Source organism: Macaca nemestrina, chromosome 1 (genome assembly GCF_043159975.1).
Source record: "Macaca nemestrina isolate mMacNem1 chromosome 1, mMacNem.hap1, whole genome shotgun sequence".
Classification (NCBI taxonomy): domain Eukaryota; kingdom Metazoa; phylum Chordata; class Mammalia; order Primates; family Cercopithecidae; genus Macaca; species Macaca nemestrina.
Window position 1 is genome coordinate 129178658 of NC_092125.1, and position 7037 is coordinate 129185694.

Below are 7037 nucleotides of genomic sequence, written 5' to 3' on the forward strand. Positions count from 1 at the left end.
TTACTATTTGATCTCTTATATACCTGTCTTCATTGTTTCTTTTATTTTTTCCATTAATATTTCATCAGTCCTTGCTTTTTTGTATGTTTCATTACTTTTTAACATTGCATTATAGACATTGAGATAGAAACACCATAATGAAAATTTCATTCTCTGGATGGTGTTAACTTCCCCCAAAAGTATGTATCTTTTTGTCCCGTAAGACAGATAGACTTGGTTTGGATCACATTAATTCAGTCATGAATTGACAAGATTCAAAGTGACTTCTTTACTCTTAGGACTTCTTTACTCTTCTTTACTCTGTGTTGCCTTTCAGGTACCTATCCAAATATATGACATTATTAACATGGCTTCTTCTCCTGGTCAAACTCTAAATTCCAAGCTTCTCCACTCAGTCAAGTGAAATTGTCAAAGTGTTTCTTAACTTCTCAGCCATTTAGCACCACAATCAAAATGCAAATTCCACAAGTGAAAAATTGTGTCAGATATCAGGCTCAGTTCCTTTGTTTTTCTTCTCTCCTAGTCTTAACCCCAAAGGTTCTTGTTTTGTTAGTTGTTTGACAATGGTTTTAAACAAATTTTGAAAAACATTTTTTATGATTTCCTGTTTGTTCTCAGTGGAAGATTTCATTAAAAGAAGTTATTGGTCGAGTCTGGTGACTCACGCCTATAATCCCAGAATGTTGGGAGACCAAGGCAGGTGGATCACAAGGTCAGGAGTTCTAGACCAACCTGACCAACATAGTGAAACCCCGTCTCTACTAAAAATACAAAAATTAGCTGGGCATGGTAGAGTGTGCCTGTAATCCCAGCTGCTCAGGAGGCCGAAGCAGGAGAATCACTTGAACCCAGGAGGTGGAGGTTGCAGTGAACCGACATCTCACCACTGCATATCAGCCTGAGTGACAGAGCAAGACTCCGTCTCAACAACAAAAACAACAACAACAAAAAGAAGTTATTGCACCATTACTGAAAGTAACGTTATTGTTGTATTTAAATATACAGAAGAGCTATACATTCTTCATTCACTAACTTACACATTGGGGCTTCACATAAGTAGGTAAACTTCCTAAAGGCATTTGAGTTTGTTATCCTTGAAACAGCAAAATCATTAAATTAAATATGTTGGACACTTAGACAGGGCTCTGTGAAATAGCTATACAAGAGCTAATCTTGGGGTAAGAAGAAACTAGAATAATTATTGAGGAAGCAGAACACTGCAATGGCTAAGTTATGATTTAAAGTTTTCTTAATAATGTACAATGTCTAATGGATTAAAAAATAAGACACTTTCATCAAGGTAAGAACAGGGCAGTAATACACTTTCTAGGATACAGTAAAGCCAGGGGCAGCTCACCAGTGTACATGGGGGACAGAATGCTTCAAGTTATGGTGAATAAACTCAGGTATGATTCTGAAAAGTTTAATCATGAATGTATTTGTGAAAGTTGTCAGGATCAAAACCAGAGTCACTTTTGTTAAAAACAAACAAACAAAGAACCCTTCAATAGAGCTGGGGAAGTCCATAAGAGAAGAGTTCTCATTTATAAATAACTGATAACAAAAAGCACCACAAAAGACTGCAAAAAGCACTACTTTGTATAAAGGCCATTTCAACTTTACACAAAAATACTACTGTAAGAACATCTGCCCAGCAACTGCTTGTGCAACTTTAGACTGACTTTACTTTTGTTATTAACCTTTGTAGCCAAAGATAATAATCTCAGACAATTATGTAATCTTCTTCATTTTTTTCTTTAAAAAATTATTTGTCTTCTTTTATTCTCCTGAATATGCATATTATTTTCTATGGAACATTTATTCACACTGCAATGTCCTATTCCTAAATATTATTTTCTTTTAGAGATACTCTTTCTGGTTATTTAGGTTGACACATTTGATGAGCAAGAAGAGATGTGAGATATTCTAGGCAATAATTCAATTTAAAATCAAGTTAGCTGCAACAGAAAGATAAATTCTTCCATGACAGAGGGGAGTAACAAGCACAGAAATCAGGTCAAGTGCTGGAAATTTATTTACAATAGAGAGCTAGAGAACATCACTAGTTCTAACAAAGAGAATTTGAATAATGGGAGAGAGAGAAAGAGTGATAGCATTAAACCTCAACACTGATAACCAATATTTTTTAAAAAGGTAAAGACAATAAAACAATAAAAGCTATACTAAGATGATAGTTTCTCTTGGACTGAAGCAGAGTCAAGTGGAAAAATATGCAGCACTGACTAAGCAGTAGGTAAATGTGTTGAGATGAAGTAGTCACTGTTTAACAGAGAAGCTGCTGGAAACAGAGACAGAGACTAAAAACCTGAGATCCACGTTTTAGTATGACAGGAACTGAGCTCTTTGTTATGGTTATAATAGTTTTTAGTTTTTACTCTGTGTTTTGACTGTTCTTTAACGTTTTAAACTCTATATCTGCATCATGTTCATATCAATCTCACATTAAAATGGCTTTAGTAAACTGTATTGTTTATAAGTAAAACCAGCCTCCGAATCGTGACAATGTTCTGGGCTAGCTCACTTCTGCTTTCCTATTTCTTCTACAACCTGCTGTTTATGGACATAGTACTGATTACATTCCTAACAGAAGGCAGTGACTCTGTCATCTTCATTTCTGCATACCCATATCCCCTTTCACAGCACTGGATGTGGAGGCAGTGTTCAAGAGTTGTTTATTGATACAAAATTCAGTAACCATCTATCAATTCAATGTGGGCAGGCTTAAGCAGATTTTTATCTCATGATAGAAAGAGCATTAGTACATACCATTACCCCAAACAGAAAATAATTAAATGTAGCAATAAATTATGAGTTTCTAATAAAAGAAGTAGTGTTATAGTATACTCCTGTCCCAAGAATGATCCTCTTCTATTGATGAAAATTCTTCTTTATCCCCATCTAGTAACCCAGACCACGCAAATGAATACTGGCAAATAATGGGCAACAGATGTTGCAGCCAGATGGTCCCTAACTTGAAAGTAGTTAACTTGTACTCAGGTGGTTATATTTCTTTAAAAGTGTTATGTAGTCTGTCCCTTTTTGTTATACTCAGTAATTAGTGGGCAGTTAAATATTTTATGCTATTAATTTAATTAAAGTTGTTTTAATGAAAAGTAAAAAGATAAATGATTGGATTTCTGATGCCCTGGTGTAATGCAAACAATTTGATCCAAGCCTTCACACATTAAGTTCTACGATTGACTTTGCAAAGCCAAATTTATAAAGAGCAAATATTAATTACCAAATATCTTCAAAAGATATTTGATACATTCTCTGATCCAGAAAATAGAGAAGAAAACTTAATTTTTCAAATGGACAGGTAAACTTGGAAGTGAAAGTTTTATGGTTATTACATAAAAAGAGAAATTGCAGTGATAGGAAGAATGAATGCTACAACATAAACCCTCTAAGTTTACTTTTCCCCTAAGACACATGGAAGAAATACTGCGAGAGCACCCTCAATCACTATTTTAACAAGTGTAACATTATCATTAGAAAGAAACAATAGCAGGGCAGAAAGATATTACAATTGAATATGGTCTCTGATTTTGAAGAAAACAGCAGGTTGAATACAAGGCTAAGAGGTAAGGTAGCCCTGCTGGCTATAGCCACTGACTCTTCGAAATAACTGTCACTCACACATTAGTGAGATCTTCATAAACATGTGAAGTAATGTCTCAAACAATGTAACCTGGCAGGGCATGGTGACTCACATTTATAATTCCAGCACTTTGGGAGGCTGGCGTGTGAGGATCACTTAAGGCAAGAAGTTTGAGATCAACTGGGGCAACAGAGTGAGACTCCATCTTTATGAAAAAAAATAATAAGAAGAAAAAGTCAGTAATTTTTTTTTTTTAAGAGCCAGATGTAGTGGCACGTACCTGTAGTCCCAGCTACTTGGGAGGTGGAGGTGAGATAATCACTTGAGAAAAGGAGTTTGAGGCTGCAGTGAGCCATAATTGTGCCACTGCACTTCAGCCTGCGTGACAGAGCAAGACCCTGTCTATAAACAAAAATAAATTTCAAAAAAAGAAATACTAACACCTTTGAATACAAAAAACAACATTTCACTGGTTTATTAATCTATAAAGTAATCTAAATGATGGTTTATAACATTTTGCTGTTCAAATACATTATTTTATTATCACTTCCAAGAAATATAAATTTAAGTAAATGTTTTCCAAAGGATAGCAGGCACATTTTAATTTTTAATTCCTTTATTTGGCACAGGGTTTCACCTTTTCTCTTGTAAAATATAAATAATAGCACAATAGTTTGGTGGAAGAGTAGTGGTCTTCAAATTAAGTTTCCAGACAAGAGTCTACAACTGCCAACCAGGTAACTTTATGCCCATTTTATTAATAAAGAAAAGTATTTCACTGTCCTTTCCTGAAAAAAAGAAAGGAAGGAAGGAAGGAAGGAAGGAAGGAAGGAAGGAAGGAAGGAAAAAGAAAGAGAGAAAGAAAGAAAGAAAGAAACAAAGAAAGAAGGAAAGAAAGAAAGAAAGAAGGAAGGAAGGAAGGAAGGAAGGAAGGAAGGAAGGAAGGAAGGAAGGAGAGAGAAAGAAAGAAAGAGAGAAAGAAAGAAACAAAGAAAGAAAGAAAGAAAGAAAGAAAGAAAGAAAGAAAGAAAGAAAGAAGGAAGGAAGGAAGGAAGGAAGGAAGGAAGGAAGGAAGGAAGGAAGGAAGGAAGGAAGGAAGGAAGGAAGGAGAGAGAGAGAGAAAGAAAGAAAGAAAGAAAGAAAGAAAGAAAGAAAGAAAGAAAGAAAGAAAGAAAGAAAGAAAGGAGGAAAGAAAGGAAAGAAAGGAATGAAAGAAGGAAGGAAGGAAGGAAGAAAGAAAGAAAGAAAGAAAGAAAGAAAGAAAGAAAGAAAGAAAGAAAGAAAGAAAGAAAGAAAGAAAGAAAGAAAGAAAGAAGGAAAGAAAGGAATGAAGGAAGGAAGAGAGAAAGAAAGAAAGAAAGAAAGAAAGAAAGAAAGAAAGAAAGAAAGAAAGAAAGAAAGAAAGAAAAGAAAGAAAGAAAAAGAAAAGAAAGAAAGAAACAAAGGGAGAGAGAAAGAAAAAGGAAGGAAGGAAGGAAGGAAGGAAGGAAGGAAGGAAGGAAGGAAGGAAGGAAGGAAGGAAGGAAGGAAGGGAGGAAGTGGGAATAAGAGTGAGTTGGAACAAGATGGTTCTTCAATTTCTCAGTATTTCAAATTGTCTTACATCAATCAGTGGTGTATTGATATCCCATTGCATAACAACAGATACTCTGCATACTCTACCATTTTCACTTACCAATCCTAATCAACTATACTTGCCAAGATCACAAACAAGCTTTTTACTACTAAATCAAACTGATTCATTTTGTCCTTACCTTTCATGATCTCCTGGTGTTTTATTCACATCTATCCCTTACTAATTTTTTTTAATGATATCTTACTAATGGTTTTCTGGAATCTCACACTCAGATTTTTTTTTTTTTCCTTTTCCCCTAACTGCTTTTTCTCAGGTGAGTTGCTTGTATGGTTGTCAAGATAGGCTTCATTGATAAGATAAAAATTGAGCAAAGTCATTAACAAGGTGAGGATGCTAGTTAAGCAGGTCTGAAAGGAAGATAATTCTAGGAAGAGGAAGTAATTTTTTTCACAGCAATGCCCCTAAGATGGGAGTGTGTTCATATTTTCAATGGACAGCAAATATGCAAGTGTTGCTGGGGCTGAGTTAAGGAGGGGAAGAATTTTTGATGAAGACAGGAATGTACTAAAATTACCAAAATTTGTAGAACTTTACTTGCTATGTAAGGTCTTTCACTTTATTCTGAGTTAAATAAGGAGCTATTGAAGAGTTTTGATCAGAGGAGTTAGGATTGAATTTTGTTGTTAAGGTTTACTTTTGCTTCTCTGTAAGAACAAATTTTACAGGAGCAAAATGAAAACAGGAATTCCAGTTGGGATATCATTACAATAACACAGATGAAAAATGATGATCTTTCTACCACATATGCAGCAATAGACGGAGTGAAAAAAATAAAATTCTAGAAGTACCATGAGTGTAGAAAGGATTATCTGATGACTTGGATATGAGGTGTGAGAGCCAAAAGGATTCAAGAATGGCTTTATACCTTTTCAGTATGGAAAACTGAAAAGTTTAATTAATTTCAACTGAAATGGGATGGGCTATAATTGAAGTAGATTGCAGTCGTAGTGGATGTTGAGGGGAGGGAACCGATTGGAAGTTACATTTTGGATATGTTGAATTCACAATGGCTATTAGAAATCCATGTGAAGATGTGGAAGAAGCAGTTGACTATATGTCTGAAATTCAGAAAAGAAGTTTGGATTGGAAATTTTAATTAGAAGTAAGTATCATGTGAATGATACTTAAAACCATGAGCCTGGATGAAGTAATTAGGAATGTGAATATAAACTGAGAAGAGAAAAGGCTCAAAAACAGAGCCTTTAGCAACACCAATATTACAAGGTTGAAGAAAATAATAAAAGAAATGAGAATGAATAATCAACGATGTAAGAAAAAACGAGAGAACATGGATTTCTGGAAGCCAAATGAAAAAATGGTAATAATCAACTATGTCAAATGCTGCTGATTGGCCAAGTAAAATAAATAGTGAAATTTAGTCAATCAATTTAGTAACTTGGAAGTCATTAGTTACGTTGATGAGAGTAGTTTCAGTGGAGTTGTATCATGATTGTTCAATGGGAGGAAAGAAAATTGGAGACAGAAAGCACAGACCATTCTTTTCAGAAGTTTCCATGCAAGGGTGGGGAAGAAAAAAGTGGTATCTAGTTGATGAACTGCTGGACAAGTTTTGTGTTTGCAATGTGAGAGAGATTAACATCCATACAACAATGTTGTCATAACAGATTGACTCCACCCTGTTATGTTATACTTGCCTACCTCCTCACCACTTTACAGATCCTATCAATTACTAAGCCCTCGTGCTTCTACTTCCTTAATATCATGCAAATCAAATAACTTCTCTCAAGCCCTCTAGTCCACTATGGTTTGCTTGTTGCC